This window comes from Engystomops pustulosus, chromosome 3, assembly GCF_040894005.1.
Source record: "Engystomops pustulosus chromosome 3, aEngPut4.maternal, whole genome shotgun sequence".
Lineage (NCBI taxonomy): Eukaryota > Metazoa > Chordata > Amphibia > Anura > Leptodactylidae > Engystomops > Engystomops pustulosus.
The window spans coordinates 197,919,526-197,941,671 of NC_092413.1; the positions used below are offsets into that span (position 1 = coordinate 197,919,526).

A 22,146-nucleotide genomic window follows, 5' to 3' on the forward strand; every position below is an offset into this window, starting at 1 on the left:
GATAGATATGAGATAGATAGATAGATAGATAGATAGATAGATAGACAGATATGAGATAGATAGATAGATAGATAGATAGATAGATAGATAGATAGATATGAGATAGATAGATAGATAGATAGATAGACAGATATGAGATAGATAGATAGATAGATAGATATGAGATAGATAGATATGAGATATGAGATAGATAGATATGAGATAGATAGATAGATAGATAGATAATATTTTGACCATATTAATAACTCGGATAGAAATCTTCTCAGCATCAGGCCGGACACATTATATAATAGTCTGCAGGTGTGTATCGGCTTCTTTTCACATCAGGAATTCCTGCAGACTATCTCCGCTTGCACATTGTCTGCGGCGCACGCTTCGGCCCTGTGTGCACTCGGTCATATGACCTTCCCTTTGTCATTCGCTATAATCACATGAAGGGGTTTGTACATTAGATCTCTGCAGATTTTCCTGCAACAACAAAAAACATGATAATATAGTTCCATTTAGCCGGAGCACCTCTGGCTATCGATCTCAGCGCAGAATGATGCAAATCTGCTTAGAAAATTAACACAGCCAGAAAGGATCCATCCCACAGGGCGAATCAATACCCAGGAAGGATAATGGGAGCCCTGCTCAGGCAGCTGTGTCCTGCCCTCTTTACATTAGCACCTGTCAGGAGAAGCAATCAGCGATGGTCAATGACTACAGCATCTTACAGCTCAATTCACACAACAATCATTAGCCGAAAAAAATCCAGCAGCTCCACATGCTGCCAAATAGTCGCCTTTTCTCAAACTCTGGAAATGCGTACATTTGTACCTAATAGATGTGTAACATATGATAACAGGATCCTTCCCAGCCCTGCAAAATTTTTCCTTATGTTTTTTATAGAACATGTATTAGTGTAACTTATGCATTTAAATATTGCCCTGCATTATATATTGCAGCATGTTATAGAGCAGGAGGAGCGTGTACATTGTACATACCCGGTCCAGTTGCGTTCCCGCGATGCATTGTCTGACACTGATTCGGGTCTGCCAGGATTCACTAAGATCGTGCGCCCGATATCCAGCAGGTGTCGCTCCTGCGCCGAGGTCCACCGGAGTTCACCTTCTTCGTTCCGGTGCATGTAAGTGCTTCATCTTGCGACACAAATCGCTTTTTAAATTCAGCGTTTTTTCCAAATCCGTCAAGTTGTCCGACACCCCCCCCCCCCAATTTCTGTTGCATGAAAGCTGGCGCCGATGCGCCACAATCCGATTGTGTGCGCTAAAATCCTGGGGCAATTCCGCGCAAATCGGCAATATTCGGGAAACCTGACGAAAGTGCGGCGTTCGGACCCCTAGTAAATGAGCCCCAATGTCCTATCTGTAGGCAGTTTGTTCTAGAATATACTGCACAAATTATACAAAGCGGGGATTTATCATGGTTTGTATTCCGGAAAACAGTCCTACAAGCCATGATTTTGTTGTGATTTACGACCACCCTCTACGCCCTTGGTGTTGCTTAGGTGTTGCTGCGCCGCACCTGTGCACATCCTATAGGTGCAGGCTATGGTGCAATTCCACTCAAGATCAGAACTACTCTATTTAAAAAGTTCATATATGGATGGCTGTGTAGGGTGATGTCATGTCAACAGTGCGTGGGCTGCTACAGCAGGAGATTCAGGGCGGTTTCCCGTGTGCCGTTTTCGTTGCTCTTTTAAACGCATCCAAAACGCAAGCAGGAGTGGGTTTGGCCAAAACACATTTTATTGGAAAGGATTTGGCCAAAACGCATTACATTGGAAACACATTTTAAAAACGCAACAAAACGGCACGTGGGAAACTGTCCTCAGACTGCAATGGTGTATGCAGCGTCAAGGCCGCTCCACTGCTGCCCTCTGTACACAAACAGAAGCTGGCAGTAACAGCCCTTGCCGCAGGAGAACGGGAACGCAGGGAGGACAGGAGAGAGGTAAGTATAAGATGTTTATTGTTTTAATACACCCCCAGTCACATATTAACTATTTTCTTATCCTGGACAACCTTTTTAAAAAGATTATTATAAATGCAAGAGAAATTTTCTTTTGGTATGCTGATGCCAAGATAGCCTACACCCCGTATGACCATCAGGGCCATAACTACTGCAGTAGCAACCAAAGCAGCTGCTATGGGGCCCGCAGTGTTAGGGGGCCAGGCCACACAACCTGCCACACTAAAGAATGGAGGAAGTGCACCTTTATAAGGATATTGTACTGCAGAGTCTGCCAGGAGCGCAGGTAGTTGAGGGTTAATTTTATTTTTTTGCTCCCCTAATGCTCTATATATAATGAGGGGTTGCTGGAGCACCTAGCTATGTGGGACAGGTACTGGGACTACCTATCTTCTGGGGGATTGGGCATGTACTGGGACTAGCCATCTACAGCTGGCATACTCTGGGACTAGCTATCCAGAGGGGGCATGCACTGGACTACCTAACTACATGGGGCATGCACTAGACTACCTAACTACATGGGGCATGCACTGGACTACCTAACTACATGGGGCATGCACTAGACTACCTATCTAGAGGGGGCATGTACTGGGACTACCTATCTACAGGGGGCATGTACTGGGACTACCTAACTACAGGGGGCATGTACTGGGACTACCTATCTACAGGGGGCATGTACTGGGACTAGCCATCTACAGCTGGAATATACTGGACTACCTATCTACAGGGGGCATGTAGTGGGAATACCTAACTACATGGGGCCTGCACTGGACTACCTAACTACAGGGGGCATGCACTGGACTACCTATCTACATGGGGCATGAACTGGACTACCTATCTACATGGGGAATGCACTGGACTACCTATCTACAGGGGGCATGCACTGGACTTCCTATCTACAGGGGGCATGTACTGGGACTACCTATCTACAGTGGGCATGTACTGGCTTATCTATTTACAGGGCATGTACTGGGACTACCTATCTACAGTGGGCATGTACTGGGACTATCCATCTAATGCACTGGGACCACATATATACTAGGGAAATGTGCTGGGATTACAGATATACTGGAGCAGGTGATGTCTGTGCCCGAGTGCAGCCCAGATGTGGAGTATATTTATTGCTGGTATATATTTATATGTGTGGCTTAGTCATTGGTATGTCTGTGTTGCTACTTTCATTGCTGGTATATATTTAAATTTGTGGTAATTCAGGCATATATATAACTGTGTAGTATTTTTGCTGTAGGGACATATTTTTATATTTGCACTATATGCACTGCTGTTACTTATTATAGATTATCCCATAGCAGTTGGCCTCTGAGATTTCATTTTTATGGTTTTTTAATTGCACAGAATTTCATTTTTCTCATCAGGATCAGCCCTTTTTTGCTACAATTTTACAGGAGGAAGGTAGGGCGCAATTTTGCTTGTCTACCTAGAGCACAAAATGCTTTGTCCCTGACCTTGGCTAAAGGTAAGCTTGAGTCGGGACATGTGACCACGAGCCAAACCCATCTCCATCATTACATTTACACAGTCTGTGTTTCTCGCACCCTCTGGGGGTCATTTACTAAGGGCCCGATTCGCGGCTTCCCAACGTGTTACCCGAATATTTCCGATTTGCGCCGATTTCCCCTGAATTTCCCCGGGATTTTGGCGCACGCGATCGGATTGTGGCGCATCGGCGCTAGCATGCACGCGACGGAAATCGGGGGCGTGGCCTAAAGAAAACCCAACGGATTCGGAAAAACCGCCGCATTTAAAAAAAGAAAAGTGTCGCGGAGCTGGCACTTACCTTCACTAGGAATAGGCTGGTGAACTTGAGTGCGTTCCGATGCTCTTCAGCGCAGCAGCGCCACCTGGTGGACGTCGGAGGAACTACCTTAATGAATCCCGGCCGGACCCGAATCCACCGCAGAGAACGCGCCGCTGGATCGCGAATGGACCGGGTAAGTAAATCTGTCCCTCTGTGTCTTACTTGCAGCTGTGAAAATTCAGCTGGGAAATTTAATGGGATGCAGTGGATAGGATTTAGCACATTAGTGTTCTAAATATATTCTTAAGTCCAGTAAGATCTTCTTTGATCTTGTTGAATTGATAGAATATCATCCAATCTTCGCTCCATGTTTATACCATGATAAAATAACCCCTCTGTTGGACTTTATTGATATTTATTTGTGCTCACAGGTAAGATGAGTTTTTTTTCCCATTTCCATCAGAAATGACACATTTCTGTTCCATCAAAAGATCAGTTAAACAGAACCAGTGGCTGATCCATTCCATGACGGACACCAATGGAGCGTAACAGATCCGATTATCTATAAGGGTCTCTTACAATATCATAGCAGTAATCTAACATACCCTTATTGATAATGAGATCTCTGAAAAATCATCACCTGACCTTCAATGATTTAGTCCAAAAACAGGACAAAATAGGAAGTTCCATCTGCTGAGTAATCTCATGTGTTGTGAGTCGGCACAAATATGAAGTTAATTTTGGAACATTGGCTGATACATAATATTTTCCTGGAATTTTTGTGGAAAAAGTAACTTTGGATGTTCCCTGGAACTCAAGTGCTGGTAATTTGTGACTTTTGTGTAATGTGCCCTTTTTTGTTGTGTTTAGCCTTTCTGGAGCGCAGCCTGGAAATGTTACGGGTGCACGGTGTCAGAAATTGCCCATATCTATGTTGTATTTTCAGTGAGCAGAACGTTAGTGAAATGTTTCTGATTAGTAAGTGCAATGTCAACGCTTTCATTGTTTGTGATTTTCCAAAAAAAATATTTTTTTCCACCGGGATATTCAACTAATATGTTATACCGTTTTAGTATATATATATAGCTCCCCTTCCCCCTTATGGATTTGTTATATTATATAATTAATCCATGAGAGGGGGCGGTGTAGAATAAAACTATGAAGGGCTGCATATAATTTATAATCAGCCCTTCATAGTTTGAGTTTATATAGTCAGACTCCATAGATTATGTACATCCATCGGTTTTATGCTTCAATGTGGCCAGCAAATAATGAAAGTTACCTCCCCACCTCATACAGGTCTAGGGTTCCTGCTCTCCTCTTCTGCTGCTCTATGGTCCAAGCCCATATGGGTCATGTATTACAGAACATGCAATAGAGAGAGTTAGCTCTGTGGTCCAGACTGATCTGTATCATGTCATCTGTTCCATGCACATTAAACCTTGGCATGGAAGTAGTCTCTTCCGGGTGCATGTAAGTATGGCGCGTGCGACCATTTTTATTTTTTAAATGCGGCGGTTTTTCAGAATCCGTCGGGTTTTCGTTCGACCACGCCCCCCGATTTCCGTCGCGTGCATGCCAGCGCCGATGCGCCACAATCCGATCGCGTGCGCCAAAAACCCGGGGCAATTCAGGGAAAATCGGCGCAAATCGGAAATATTTGGGAAACACATCGGGAAAACGTGAATCGGGCCCTTAGTAAATGACCCCCATTTTCTCCAGCACTCAAGGAACTTGTGAGCATAATAGAGACATGTGGCCGATTCGGCATTAAGCTCCAGTCATAGACTAAACCATTAATAAGTCTCACTGCTGATACAGGTAGGCAACATTTCTCTCTGTCGTGGCTATGTACAAGTTTTAAACATGTGGACTACAGATGTATCTTATCTTGTTGTATCTTATCACAAGTTCCCATAGTGTCGGATCAAATATTTCTCTATTGCAAATTATATGGAGGAGCTCCAGAAAATGGGTAATTTTGAAGAGGAACCAACAGAAAAAAGAATATTCTGAGGATGAGGCTACAGAAAAGGGGGGGTTATACAATATTAAGGAGGGGATTGAGGAAGGATGGGGTATACAATGTGAGGGAGGGGACATAGGAGGGGGGAATATACAATGTATAGGAGGGGACATAGGAGGGGAGATTGTACAATGTGTGGGGGATATAGAAAGGGGGATTATACAATATGTGGAAGGAGACATAGGAGGGGGGATTGTCTAATGTGGGGGGGGGTTTAGGAAGGGGGTTGTACAATATCTGGGAGGGGACATAGGAGGGGTATTATACAATTTGTGGGAGGTGACATAGGAAGGGGGGTTCTACTATGTGTGGGAGGGACATTTAGTATGTGGGAGGGGACATAGGGAGGGAGATTATAGGACGTGTGGGAGGAGACATAGGAAGGGGAGATTATATAGTATGTGGGAGGAGACATAGGAGGGGGATTATACAATGTGTGGGAGGGGACATAGGAGGGGGATTATACAATGTGTGGGAGGGGATATAGAAGGGGGATTATACGATGTGTGGGAGGGGACATAGGATGGGGATTATACAATGTGTGGGAGGAGACATAGGAGGGGGATTATAAAATGTTTGGCAGGAGACATAGGATGGGGATTATATGATGTGTGGGAGGAGACATAGGAGGGGGAGGGGATATAGAAGGGGGATTATACGATGTGTGGGAGGGGACATAGGAGGGGGATTATACAATGTGTGGGAGGAGACATAGGAGGGGGATTATGCAATGTATGGGAGGAGACATAGGAGGGGGATTATATGATGTGTGGAAGGAGACATAGGAGGGGGATTATACAATGTGTGGGAGGGGATATAGAAGGGGGATTATACAATGTGTGGGAGGAGACATATGAGGGGAATTACACAATGTGTAGGAGGGGATATAGAAGGGGGATTATACGATGTGTGGGAGGAGACATAGGAGGGGGATTATACAATGTGTGGGGGGAGACATAGGAAGGGGAGATTATATAGTATGTGGGAGGGGACATAGGGAAGGAGATTATACAATGTGTGGGAGGAGACATAGGAGGGGGATTATACAATGTGTGGGAGGGGACATAGGAGGGGGATCTCATCTTATTTGACTCTTTCGGAGTCCTGGAAGTTGGAAGTCTTGGAGATAAATTCATCACGTATAAAGGAATTTGCCTGAATGGTAGAGTCTACTAACCATCATCATTCCCCATCACATCGCAGTCTTGTATGATTATAAAATCAAATATGAATAATGAGAACTTGCAGGTCCCCAATAATGCTTTAATTGTGAGGTTGGGGACATTTCAGGCTCTTTCCTTTTGGATTCCTTCCCATTGGTATATTATGAGCATTTATACTGCAGAGATCCGAGCAGCAATTCTCCCCCCAGACAAGGACTGATATTTCCAGCGCTATTAGGAAGCTGTATTTCTCTGTAGGATTGGTAAAACATGACATTTGCTATATTTTAATGCTCGCTTCTCTTGATCTAAGATGTAAGTTTCCTATTTTCTTCCCAGTGAATCAGAGATAAGGATGAATCATTGCTCACCATATGTTTCTTCACAACAACCCAGAACAGAAAACTCTCAAGTCAAGCCAGGTCCAGATGAAGTTTGTAGTCCCCTAGAGAGAGTAAAGGGCATAGAAACTAGTCGACAGCTTTATTCTGATCTGAGCTGGAAAATACTAAATAAATGAAAGTGAAAAACTAGAGAAATAAAGTGCGGCATTGCCATGGCTGTAAATGGAGAGATCTCCGCTCATTAGTACAATATTATAAATGTTTAAATTTTATCTTTTGTTCCTTATGCACTTTCTCTTCCAAGCCAAACCCAGTGGTGGCCATGCCATGAATTAACAGGTATTGTCTTATGGATAGAGTGGAGCCAATGTATTCCTTGGTTCATAGATGCGGTACGGATCCACCATTTTTCACCAAAGCGAATCTAAATTTTTTTTTGTACAAAAAATTTATAAATTTTTATTAAAAATGTGTTTGAAAAGACTAGAGGGGGTTATATAGTAATTTCAGCACAACAGGAGCAACATTGATTTAGATGGGATAGATTCAGTCCTAATCTGAGTCTTTGGAAAAATTTGGCGAAGCTTCAGTGTAGCAAACCTTGGATGATCGCTAATTATGGACAATGCTGCCCTCTATTACCTTCTGTCTATTACTAAATATTTATGTGGGATCCCCTCACTCTACTAAAGCTGGATTGTGTATAAGACACCTCCATTAGTCAAGTATAGTAGGTATAGGTCAGTGGTGGCGAACCTGTGGCACTGGTGCAAGAGGTGGCACTCAAAGCCATCTTTTTGGGCACCCAGGCCATCAGCATAGCACAGAGAATCATCCTGCAGTCCCAGGCAACTCCAGAAATGCTGTTCTCAGCGCTATTTTAAAGCAATACATTCTTGATTGCTTGGGACTGCAGGAAGAGGTAGAACATGTGGAAAGGTGTGGATTATCTTTAGAGATTCTCCTGGCCCCATGTTTATTCCTGTACAGGAGGATCATTTCAAGATGCTACTACGATAGTCCAAATTTGCCCTTCTTCGTGTTGTAGTTTGGGTACCCGGTACAGGTGGTCACATATCTTTTATTAATATAGGTTTGACCAATGATCAAGGAAACAATAGGAAGAGGTTTTGAGGAAGTCTCCCAAAGTGCCCCAGGTTCAAGCTACGATTCATTTTCTTCTATAAGTCTTCAAAACATATTGGGTGTATGACACCTCCTTATGGTCAGATGTATAGGTGGCCATACATCTTTCATCACTAGGGTTTGATCACTGAGTGGTGGGATCCTTTTGATCAAGAGCACAAGAGGAAGGGGATTTTTGCACATCTCCCATAGTGTTCCAGATTATATTGGATCCTCGGTGATCAAAAAAGTATCTCCCATCCAACACCAACTATCTAACGGACATGGCTAGGATTTCTGCAGCCTAAATATATCATGTTATTCTTGCCTATCAGTGTGAGCCCAGTCTGGGAATATATCTGTGATAACTGGGCTCTCAGGGGTTTGTGCCAGTGACATATAGTATCACAGATTCACTGTGCATGGAGCAGTAGGAAGGACATGCTATGTATAGAAGAAGACATTGGTGTGCTCCATGTCTATCTCTGTACATACCTCCCTTCATTAATAGCTTTGGGATGGTGAAAGAGGAGTAAAGGATTTGGCATCCCTGCTCCTACCCCAAATGCCACCCCCTTATGTGCCCACAGTGTACAACCCCCTTTTCACTATATCCTGACTAACACTATATGATTTGCCCCTTAGTGGTCCCCAATTGTAAAAATTTCATTCCACACACTTTGGATAGCCCTCTTTTCACTATCCTTATTGTTATAATGTCCACATTTCTGTAGCCCCCTGATTTATTCCCCCTTTGCTGTTGGACCCCCTTTTATAACACCCCCATGTTTATAATGCCCCATTTTCTGTTACACCACCATTTTTTCCTTTTACTGTGTAAAAATAGATACTTACCTCTCCTTGATCCGCTGCAGCCTGCTGGCAAGAGGATGTCATCACATTAAACTGCTAGCGTCTGCCACACTTCTCCTGGACAGAGGCAGTGACTCCCTGCATCATCATTATACTTAACTCATTCGTGTCTGATGGATGCAGACAGTGTCGGACTGGGGTTACTTGGGCCACCAGGTAAATTATGCTGGGGGCAAACCCTCCATCAATTTCAACAAAACAGACTCTAGAAACCTCCTAATAGGGTTGTCTTCTGCTGCACCTCTGGGGTCCAGACCTGGGTTAGTGCCTGGACCCATGTGTAGAGATAATACACGTCACTCTAGGAGAGTAGTTTTTCGGGTGCTCGAGTAGGCTACTAAACCATCGACAATTTTCTCAAAAAGAATACTTGGCACTCCTTGTTCGTTTTCATTTGAACATGATACATTTTTATTACAAGTGGAGGTTTAGAATGGCAATCCAATTCAAAAATGCAACGTTTCGGTCTATGCAGAGACCTTCATCAGGCACGGATTGCATGGTATATTGAGAAAGAGACAGGTGGATAGATGTGCGGTGCTATGACCGCTAGAGCGCTGGGGAGTGTAGCAGCGGACACATCCGCTCAGGAGGAAGGTGCTTGACCCACACAGGGATTCTCTAGTACTGTGTTGGGCCAGGCCGATTCAGAGAGTTAAAGGCCAACACAAACAGTACCTGCCGCCAACTAAAACGTCAGAATAGACCCAAAAATCTGGACTGTCTTGTTCATTTCAGTACAATTGGGGGATATGTTAAACATGGAGACCTTACAGCACATATAGGTTTACTATGGATCTTGATCCAATATAAAAGGCTCAAGGGCACATTTACTTACCTGTCCGAGTCGCGATCCCCGAGCTGCCTTCCCTGATGATTCTGCACTATGCCGCGATCCACGTAGATCCTGTGCCTTATATCCTGCATGTGTCGCTTCCCCGCTCAGGTCCGCCGGAGTTCACCTTCTTCTCCCCGGTGCATGGCTTGCTACACAAATTTGAATGTTAAATCCCGTGCTTAGTCCAAATCCGTCGGAGCACATCGGAAATCGTCAGATATTCTGACGATAGTGCGGTCAGCGGACCCTTAATAAATGAGCCCCTATGTGTCACTTCATAACAGTACTTTCCATTTGTCAAAAATATTATTGATGGAATATGGGCATTTCAGACTATCTTTACTTACATAATAATAGAATTATTACAAATAATATAACAGCACAAACATAAGCAATGCATGTATCTACACAACACGTAAAATCCAGTCTGAGATCTATAATGGGTGATGAGCGGGGCGGCCTGCAGGTGGCACTATTGTTGCCTATTCTGACTCCATCAGTAATAATAGCAGGAATAATCGGATCGCTATTGTACAGGACGCACGCTCTCTGGCCGCCACTCCACAATATGAAATACTTAGGAAGCTTTTCATGACGCGTCATCTCTGTATGAAGCTTTTTATTGTATTTACACCACCCATGAATATAACATTATAATGTGTCTGAGCTGATTATAATGTGCAGGTGCTAGACCCAGTGCAAATACTTTGTTATTGTTCGCCATGAGGCCCCGGTTTGCCCCTATAATTAATTTGACAAGATTTCAGATTTTTTTTTTTTTTTTTTGACAGATAGAAACTCTAGTAAGGAGTGAGGACGCATGCCCTTTCCAGACTCCGAACTCTCTTTGGGATCCTCTAATTACTCGTCTTGTTCCTGACGCCCCCATATAGTATATACAGATCCTGGCAGCGCTCCATGTAGGTCACATGAATATGAGAAGGGCAGATGTGCATGAAAACATACAAAACAACCTCAAATCTGCTCCCATGGATTGTAATTGTACAACTGTATTGTGGTAAAATACACAAAAAGAAACCCTCCCACCCAGAGGCATGCATCTTCTTCAGTAAAGTAACTTTCCTTTACATAAGGACATCTTAAAGCACATCTACCACCAGGTGCGTGCCCCCTCTGCCAGGATCTGCTATTCTTTTAGCTTATTATTCCCTTGTTGTTAAGAACGGTGCTGAGTGGTAAGCATTACAGTCTTGCAGCGCTGGGGTCCTGGGTTCAAGTCCCAGAGTCAACGTTTGCAAAGAGTTGGTATGTTCTCTCCGTGTTTGTTTGGGTTTCCTCCGGGTCCTCCGGTTTCCTCCAACACTCCAAAACATACTGGTAGGTTGTTTAGATTGTGAGCCTCATTGGCGACAGGGACTGATTTGGCAAGTTCTGGGCAGCGCAGCGTAATCTGTGTGCACTATATAAAGAATTATTATTATGAATAAAAGGCTTTAACGCCTATGCTGCCTGGAGCCCCTCATGCTCATTTGCATAATTTTAAAACCCTTTTTTGGAAATAAAACTGGGAATAAGAAGCTAAAAGAAGAGCAGATCCTGCCAGAGGGGATACACACCAGTATGACAGTGTGCTGGGTGGTAGATGTCCTTTAAGACATAAGTTATGGTACAGCAAAAATCTCAGAAATCTCTATGTTTCTTTACCTCGCCAACCTATTCCAGAGCGCTGTATAAGGACTGTCATTACCTATATCATTCCCTGCACACCATCTAAAAGCCTCTCAGATACACATCAGGGCCAATTGTGTTGATTGAAGATCTTCTAAATAACATTATTCTAAGGATCCAGATTGGCGTTGTTACTAGAGCCCCTCCCTGCTTTAGATTTACAGGCTGTTACACTGTGCAGGAACACTTCCCCCCTCTCACTGTGTGCCTAAACAAAGAATCTATCGCCTGTCATCAGATTTGACCTCATTAAACTGCCACACTCTTCAGGTATGGGATGAAATGTCCTTACTAGAACTTCCTCTTTTAAGTAAAAGACCTACAAGCAGAAAAGAGTCATGTTTTATTTGAGATGGGTCAAGTGCAGAGGCTGCAGGGGGAGCTTTAGGGGGACGCCTCTATCTTTGTTTTTATAACACCTAGAAACCACATTATAATATTAAAGATAAGACTCTTTACTTTTTTTGCATTTCCAACTATGTTTTTAACTGTCTGTATCTATGAACCACAACATAACGTTCTAAAGAATGGTTCTAGGTACTATAGAACCTAAGATAGGAGTGAATGAATTGACACTCCCTATGCAGCCTCTAAACATGACTCATCTCAGGCAAAATATGAATCTTGCCTATGAATATGAAGCCTGCTTTTCTAATGCACGAGTGTAATGTTACACATATCTCCTGGCTCCAAGAGGCAAATAGTCCATAGAAGAAGAAAATCACCATGCAGCAGCTATAAAGATTCTGGTGCTAAATGTATTAAATGTGTTCATGTCCTTACATCCTTAAAACCAACTCATTTTCAGTAAAATCCACCTTAGTTATGGCTAGCCTAAAGTGTGTTGGTTTTTAAGAAGGATGTAAATACAGAAAATATGACTCTTCTCTGCTCATTGACTTTGGAGGAGGTTTCTTTTATAGGTAAACGGGTGAGATTTTACATAAAAGAGCAGATAACAATTAATACCCGACCTGAGGCGGTTAGTATCTTATTAAGATAATTGTATTTGTATCCTGTGGATGCCAATACAGATTAAATCACTTAGGGAGCATATCAGGAGTGTAACAAAGTGGGGATGGGCTCCATAGCAGTCTTCTGAATAAAAATCTTAAAATATATAAAAAATCTCACACTTTTATACACTCATATAATTAATAATAATTCCTTTATTTATATAGCATATACAGCTCTACACAGAGTTTGCCAAATTGGTCCCTGTCCCCAATGGGGCTCACAATATAATAAACCTACCAGTATGTTTTGGAGTGTGGGGGGAAACCAGAGGACCTGGGGGAAACCCAAGCAAACACGGAGAGAACATACAAACTCTTTGCAGATGTTGACCCTGGGACTTGAACCCATATCCCCAGCGCTGCAAGGTTGTATTGATAACCACTGAGCCACCTTGCTGCCCCTTATATATTCACATACCTTTATAAACTGTAAGCCAATGGCTAATAAGATACTGGAAGGGATGTACATATCACCCAGATTGCTGAGATGGGTGAGAAGAGAAAGTCCAGATTGTTTGTTTCTCAGCAAACAGCTATGTATACTGAGCATCATTGCTTAAGTGCTTTTATGCATGAGCTGTATTTTTAGGGAATGGCACATAGCCTGGTAGTGGGAATTGCCATTCCCATACCATCCAGTCCACACCTTGTGGACACACTTGGGGGAACCCCGGTCACCCAGGATTGTCCTCATTAGGGAAGCATAAGAAGACTGATGTTAGAGCAGACAATGGCAGAGCTTGGCTAGAAAGCCAGAAAGTCTTGACTGTGTGAACGGGTGTCTACATTTTTGGTTAGGTAACCAATTTCTGTTTAGTTAGTGCCCAGATGGGCAGGTGTTTATTTTATGTTTTGCTTATGTGCTACATTTGAACACCGTTATTGGAGTGAATAAAACTCATTATTTGGACTGATAACCTTGGAGTCTGTGTCATTATCAACCACCCAGAAACCTCAGATCCTGACAATACTTATACATATACATACATTTATAGAATATTACACATGTGCACACATTTATACAAAGGGAAATATACGTAGAGTGTATACACATCTTATACACACATCCTATACATATACTTCTTATACACGACCCATAGTGTTTACACATCAAATACACACATATAGGGGCGCTTACCCGGTCCTGTCGCCATCCCGACTGTGGGTTGTGCAATAATAATGCCCATCTGCCATGAATCACTCAGATCGTGCGCCGATTCCCTGCATGTTTTTCTTCTCCGCTCAGGTCCACAGGAGTTCTCCTTCTTCTTCCTGGTGCATGTAAGTGCATTGTTTTGCGACAATTTTAAAGTGAAATCTTAGTCCGAATCAGTCGGATCATCCAACGCCCCCCCCCCATTTCTGTCGCATGAAATTCATTGCTCCAAAATCCGATTGCGTGCGACACAATACCTGTCCCAGTGGCACAAATCCCGAAAATTTCTAAAAGCTGACAAAAGTGCGATCCGCGGGACCCTTAGTAAATAAGCCACATAGTATATAGACATCACATATAGACACACATACATTCATAGAACATAGATACACACACAAATACAGAGTGTACATAGTAGACGGCAGGAAGGAGAGCTAAAAGATTCCACTGTCATTTTGCTGTCCCCACCACCTCCCCCGACATGTGCAGCATAAAATTGTATAAAATTGTACACATCCTCCATTCTTTAGTGTGTCTGGTCAGATGCTGGGGCCCCCTGACACTGCAGACCCCATAGCAGCTTCTATGGCTGCTACCCCTGTAGTAATGCCCCTGGAGCGTGTGTCAATCCCAATCCTGATGCACCTCATCTCTGGGACACCAGAAATTGGATAGGTCTGTATAACGCTGTGGAATATGATAACACTATATAAATTAATATTATTATTAGGTCTGTTTATGTGTAAACCAATGTGTGCTTTCTACTTGTCTCATACTGTAAATTGTTGCAGTTTTGCAGTGCGGAGTCATTTTGTTACATATGTGATTATATTCTCATTTTGTATTCTTTTTATTCTTACATCCATTTCTTATGACGGGGATAATTTAGGTGGTGGCAGGATAATTTAGGTCTGGCGCGTGTAGAAGGTTGCTGTATAGCAGGAGAACTACATATGGGACTGTATTAATGCGAGGGAGCTATTACGAGCCATATTCTTGCTACAAAACAGACGTTCTCACAAACTTGTATAATCTGCAAATTGCAATAGTAACAATGCACTATAATTGCCACTCAAATAAGTTCAGAGATTCCTCTGCTGGGAATGAGGCAGTGATCTGCAATGGAGAGCAGGTGCTTCTGCGAAGTTGCCATGGGGAAAACGTTCTTACCTTGGCTTGGAAACAATCTAGCAAGGAAAATAGACAAAGAAAAGAAGTTTGTGCCAGTGAAGATAATGCCAGGGTTGAGACTGTGATGTTTCTAGATATGTGCAACATCGTATCGGATGTAGAAGTCTACAGAATTGTTAAAAACAATTATTAAAAAGAAGGGGGTTCAGGGCCAATGACTGATTGAGGTTTTGTTGTGCAGCAAAACAATAAGTAAAATACTAAACACACAAATGTGGATAATTTTGTGACATACCTCAATAGTGGATGACAGGCCATTTTTATAATGTAGTATAAAATTGGTTTTTGGCCATTGAAAGAATTTCATAGAATCAAAAATGCCTGAAATTAGTCAGAGCACAGGGTGGGGGAAGGTCATCCACAGCACAATATGAGGGGAGATCATCTACATTAGCACTGTACCTGTCCAGCAAAAGTGCAACCACACCCAGGCTAGGCGCTAGCTGTCAGATTGGGTAAGTGGTGGTTAACTCACCCTGCGACGTCCCTGCGGGCTAAGGACCTGCCTGCAGCAGATAAGCCGCCCTGACAAGGGCCAACCCACTATCAGGAACCTAACTGACGGTCCCTGAGTGACCCTACAAGGTGAAGACTTACTTTGTCTGTCAGCTGCCGGATGGTGAAGCAGACAGGTAACAGTGTTCATACTGTTACATAGAAAACCAACACAAGTCAGAGACAGGGAAAACAGGGCAATACTTGGAGATACTCGACACTGAGGGACAACCAACAGATACAGACAGACAAGCAAAGTTGGAAAAAACCAGGTCAAAACCAAGATGGCAGCAACGGTATAGAATGATATAGCAACAGAGTGGTTGGCAAAGCAGAAGTCACATACACAAGATAGCAAACAAAGATAGAAATAGCACAAAATAGCAGAGATCAGACTGAATAACCAACACCCCCTGAAGGAACTGGGCAGAATATAAGGCAGTAATGGACACTGATTGGTTAAGCCGTCCATCACTCAAACCGCAGCTGCAGACAGAACAAGCTCAAGCTCACACCCAGCTTTCCCAAGGAAAGAGCAGCTCTTGGTCTGGTTACAAGCACAAAATCCTGAATCATTTCCCATTCAGAGCTTTTTGCAAATTCTGACAAGCACACAGCACAATATGAGGGCAAGTTGTCCACAGTAGTACACATCACAGAATGGGGGAAGATAACTTACATCAACATGCAACAAGATATTGGGGTACATCATTAACAGGAGAGCACAGAAAAATCATCAGCAAAAAGCATAATATGAGGAAAGATCAATCACAGCACAATGTGGAGGAATATCAGCAGCAGCAAAGAGTACAAAATGAGGGAAGATCATTTACAGCATAGCACAGCACAGTGTGGAGGAATATCAGCAGCAGCACAAGCGACAGTGTGAGGGTAGATCATTCACAGCATAGTACAGCACAATGTTGGGGAAGATAATTCACAGCAGGGCACTGTTCAATGTGAGGAAAGCCATCCATAGAAGATCACATGACAGTACAGGGGAAAGGTCGTCTCCAGCTGTTTATGGCAGACTGTAGGGGGAAGGTCATCTGCAGCACATCAGAGCACAGTGGAGAGGAACATCCCCACAGGACTCAGCACAATATGGGGGAAGATCACCTAAAGTAGCACACTGCACAGTTTAGGATCCACAGAAGCACAGCACAATAAGGGGAAGATTATCTACAGGAGTATATCCAGCTGTTCATAGCAGAGTGTAGGGGGAAGATCATCTACACACATGAATACATAGTGAAGGAGAATATCATCCACAGCAACACAAACACAATGTGGGGTAAGATAACAATGCAATATATAAGAAAGATTGTGTACAGATGCTTGTAACACAATGTAGAGAAGAGCATGAAAAGCAATTCACCTTATGGCCATATGTGCCGAGGTTTTAAATGAGCGCGCCGTAATAAGGAGGAGTGCCAGGCCCCGCCCCCAACAACGACGTCCATGGGCGCCAGCCAATCAGAGGGTTTGATCAGGAGGCTGCCTCCATGGGCGGCGCGGGCGCACGCGCCGGGTACACCGCCGTGTATTACGGCGCGCTCATTTAAAACCTCGGCACCCAGATTCATTCCAGGAGATCCCACTGGACCCAAAGGCTTAGACCAGGAGCCGACACCAGACTCCCTAAGCCCATCTTGCCTGGCTACGCCGCCTTACCTGTGAAGTTGCCCCCACAAGGGACAAGGTAGGACAAAATTTCTCTTTATGCAAACCATTTACACTGCATATGCAATTTAGGTCTATAACTAAAGCAGACTCCCCATCTGTTAATAGGACAATCTGCTGGATGAACCCAATGATCCCCTGACGAGCCCCATAGGGCGAAACAAGCCTTGTCGGGATTCGGGTTTTCATACTCCCCTCAGGACTTGCATCCCACAACATAGGAGCCAAAAACCTATTTTCGGCACCTCTGTGTTAATATTAAGACCAGAACCTGACTCCACCTGCCAATTAGGTCTATAACAGGGCCAGTTATTGCAGGGTCAGGTTCCAGTCGGGCCTATGGTTAAATAGGACCATAGTCCCGAGGCTAGGCTATCAGGGTATACTAGATTTGCGTCCTAAACTAGGGTGTAATAGGGACTTTTTTTGTGACTACAGTGTCATTTAAAACCCTAACCCATACGGACATAACGCTTATCTTCTCACCCTCCACCTTTCGTTCTCTGTGAACTCCTTTTGGATCATCGATCCACCCCACTGTGACCAGTTTTCACCTGACTACTGACTCTGGGGCAACCCTATGCTACAACACTATATCCTAAGGAGCCTCGCAGAGCCCATACTCGGAAGCTATTGAGATGTACGCAGTCCCGGAGGTGAGCCCATCCTTTCATCATATATTATAACTTTTAGGCCGCCCCGAGCCGTCTCTCATACCCCTCTTGATCCGTCTGACTTTTAAGGAAAGCCCAATTTACAAGGCAGTACAATGGTTGAGTTGTTAGCATTACAGCCACGCAGCGCTGGGGACCTGGGTTCAAGTCCCAGGGTCAACATCTGCAAAGAATTTGTACGTTCTCTCTGTGTTTGCGTGGGGGTCCTCCGGTTTCCTCCCACACTCCAAAAAACATACTGGTAGGTTGATTAGATTGTGAGCCCCATTGGAGACAGGGTCCAATTTGGCAAGCTGTGTAATCTGTGTGCGCTATATGAATAAAGGAATTATTATTTATTATTTTACTACATATAGGACATTTGGAGCTCTATGTCTGTATGTGCAAGGGATAATGTAAAAATGTGGGCCCAATTTATTGAAGTTCCCTCCAGTGAAGAAGAAAACCTTTCAAATGTTCTTAGGTCTTTGTGTTGTTATATATTGAGGCTACAGCTGGATCACAGTTAATGTTTTTTAGAACCTAAATATATGTAAAAGTATAAAATCTTTTGCCCAACTTTTGCCCAATTAGCTATCTGCAGGTGTTTAGCAGCCAGCTGAGGTTTTAAGTTGTCTCCCAGGTTACTCTCCTTTTGTCATGCTTTTTGGTAACCATGGAAAACCATACAGGAAGGCTGGAGAACAGAGGGGGCTTGTTGGGAGGGGCAGCAGTGGAGGAGTGCAAGAAAATAGGATCTGGGGTGATGTCACAAGCATGTGACTCATCACATGCTTTAGGTTGTCCAATTACAAACATGCTGCCCTGATTCAAATGAATGCCCTCAGAGTTCTGGCTTTAGTGCCCTCAGCTGCCCACATCAGGAATAGCTGTATATGATTTTATAAGTAGGGATGATAGATATACCAGGTTATATCTCAGGATAGAAAGAAGCCAGCAGCAGGATATAGGTATCGTTGGAATTGTTGTCAAAGTCTCTCTCCAGCTGTGCTATAACTATTTTTTCGTCAGTAACTTTAGAGTTACACTTTAAATCTGTGCCGATGCTGCTGTAATAACAGTCTTTTATTTGATTAGCAAACCCAAAGCCATATATCATTGAGCTTGTTCAGATAGTTTTTTTTGCTTTGGCTATTGTCAAAACAGGGAATAAGTTGTCAGGGTCAGTGGATCCTCTGGACCACCGCGGGAGATGGTACTAGCCGACACCTGGGACCGGAGTCTAAGTGGCACCTGGTTTTCACCAGAGCCCGCCGCTAAGCGGGATGGACTTGCTGCGGCAGGATACCACCAGGTCGTTCCATAGGTGCGACTAGCCCGCGGTGGCAGGCGAGGTCGAGGTACCTTAGCGGAAGACAGTCTCGTGGTCAGGTCCAAGCAGTAGGTCAGGGCAGGCGGCAGAGATGCAAGGTCAAGTCCAAATCCGAGGTCAGCAACGGGAGGTCCAAGCAGATGGGAACAGGAACACAGGCACACAGGAACACAGCAACACGGAGGGAGTCAGGTATCACGGCAACACGGAGGAAACACAGGAACGCAGAGACAGACAGGAACGCAGGAATATCGCAGGGGAGCTTTCACCATGGAATACACACAAAGATCCAGCAGGGAATGATGGGAGCCATTGGGTAAAATACAGAACAGGAAGTGGCCAGCGCCAATCACCTGTTCGCTGGCCCTTTAAATCTGGAGGCACTGCCGCGCGCGCGCCCTAGGGAGCGGGGCCGCATGCGGGACCTAGTCCGGACGGGAGTGGGAGCCAGGGGAGGTGAGTGCACGGGAGCAGGGCCGGGGCAGCGGAGAGGGGCACGGGTGCACCTGCGATCCGTGGTATGGATCGTGGGGGTGCCCCTGACATAAGTGTGAGCCTTTCTTTTCCGCAAACCTCTGTCCCTACCTACTTGCCAGCCCTGAACCAAAAAGAACAACTGGGCAGCATTCCCTAACCTGTATAAGTACAGAGAACAGTAAGACAAACAAACAGAAAAGACAAACAACTAGGTGAAGTCAGTCAATCCGGTCAAAACCAAGATGGTGGCCAGTACAAAAAGAATAAAAGAAGACAAAAGAATAGCCAAGGTTCAGGAAAAAGTTAAGAATTACAGCTATACATAGCAGAAACTCAGAATATCAAAGCCAGAAATAATTCTCATCAGCAAGCATCTGTGTAATAGCCAAGAAGGAATACATGGACTTATTGGTTACCACCCCGGAAGCTGAATGGAGCTGCACTCCAGCTCTCTCTTGGGACTGTGTGTACACAAATTCCCTTCTGAAAGAGGATGTTGGCCTGTCAATTAACCAGCCCTACACAGCACATTTACAACTGGGTGTGGTACTCAGCCAGGATACTGATGTGCAGAACCATGTTCCAGCAAAAACCAAGAAGCAAGGTAGGCGCAGAAAGGGATAATTCAGAGATCTAACAGCTATTTACTCTTTTTGGCCGTCGATGGGTAGTTCTGGGGTTCAAGACAGGAACAGCCAACGCACCCAAATGTCATCAGTTGAGTTTGGTTCCCGCATATGAGAGCCCATCATGACATGCCTAGCCCTGGAGCCCAAAGTATCAACTTATGTGACCATTTAGAATGTTGATAAATTTGGCACAATTTGTACCCATTTTTACCTTAGTTTTAGAACCAATAAGCCCTATATGTACGTCTTCTTAGCTTGGGTATGTAATCTCTGTTTTCTGTCCTACTGTACACAATCACTCATAGACGTGGAAACCTGATTCATTATCACACCTGCTCAGGATTCTGTAAAGCCATTGCTACCAGGTTACCTTTGATGAGGTTGTCTCTGCCGCTGCACCGCTCTCATTTCTAATGAACTTCCATTCCCTGAAGCTGCAATCAGTATTAATGAGTATTAAGTTTTAAAGTATCAATAAAGATTCTCCAGGTGTGTATCCAAAATTACCATTGAGTTGCGAGTGATTTTTACCAACAGCCAGCTGTTGTCTGCTCTATACCGGGCCCAGCGCCAGCCGGAGAAAAATAGGTGCACGCGGGCACAAATGAAGCCACGTAGGTTGTAGATAATTGTGATGGGCAGAATGACACCGCTACGTGGGTGACACACAGGGAGCGACTGCAAGAGAGGCAAACAGAACCCGACACGGTCTTACAATTTGTTTTCTTCTACATTTACATATGTGTCATATTTTATTGTATCTTACTACCAGGGCAAACAAGGAATACAGTTTTTTAATAATACCTTCACAAAAGTTTTTTAATTTAGATTTTTTGAAAGCAAAATCCCAAACAAATGCGTGTTTATAGGGGAAATCCGGGATTGCAAAAATGTATAATCTATACGTGGGATCAGACTGGTGGGCGCCCCCCACTGATGGGTGGTTCAGCTTCCCAGACTAGTCCATTGGTCACTTGGCCTTGTAGTCCGGCCCAATTCAAGTGAGAGGGCCTGAGCTGCATAGGTAATCTTCATGGGAATATTTAATTTCTTCCTGACCTATGTCTATGGCCTCTCACCTCACAGCAGATCCCTACACTATACTGACCACGAGCTACAATGACATCACAACAGCTACATTTGATGTACAGGAAGGCAGAGTTTTTCTCTGCTCACTCTGAAAAATATATTAGCTAATTTAAAGGACATCTGCCACCAGGATGAAGGACTGTAAACCAAGCACACTGACATACTGGTGTGTGCCCTCTCTGGCAGGATCTGCTCTTCTCTTATCATTTATCTTCTCATGCCTTTGTCTTTATAAAAAAAATAGGGTTTTAAAATAATGCAAATGAGCCTTAAGAGCTCCATGGTCAATTAACAATTATTAATATATCCATCTACCAGCACGGTGGCTTAGTGGTTAGCATTACAGCCTTGCAGCGCTGGGGTCCTGGGTTCAAGTCCCAGGGTCAACATCTGCAAAGATTTTGTATTTTCTCTCCGTGTTTGCATGGGTTTCCTCCAGGTCCTCCGGTTTCCTCCCACACTCCAAATCATACTGGTACATTGATTAGATTGTGAGCCCTATGGGGACAGGGACTGATTTGGCAAGATCTGTGTAACATGCGCTATATAAATACAGGGATTGTTATTAATCATATGAGTGTATAAAAGTGTGGGATTGTATGAATATGCACTCTATCCATATGCATATCTCTT

At 43.9% G+C, this 22,146-nt stretch overlaps 1 long non-coding RNA gene across 2 annotated transcripts in view; it reads right to left on the minus strand.

Moving 5' to 3' along the window:
* Window positions 1-298: 298 nt before the first annotated feature.
* Window positions 299-22,146, minus strand: part of LOC140120691 (uncharacterized) — a 36,483-nt gene continuing 14,635 nt past the window's right edge. The window contains exons 1-3 of one of the 2 annotated variants that reach the window (XR_011853949.1): window positions 10,103-10,309; window positions 7,294-7,367; window positions 299-468 (exon numbers count right to left, since the gene is read on the minus strand). This is a non-coding gene — a long non-coding RNA (uncharacterized lncRNA). Of the gene's footprint in view, window positions 469-7,293; window positions 7,368-10,102; window positions 10,310-22,146 lie in introns of those variants that run through there. The other variant, XR_011853950.1, reaches the window with a different exon arrangement.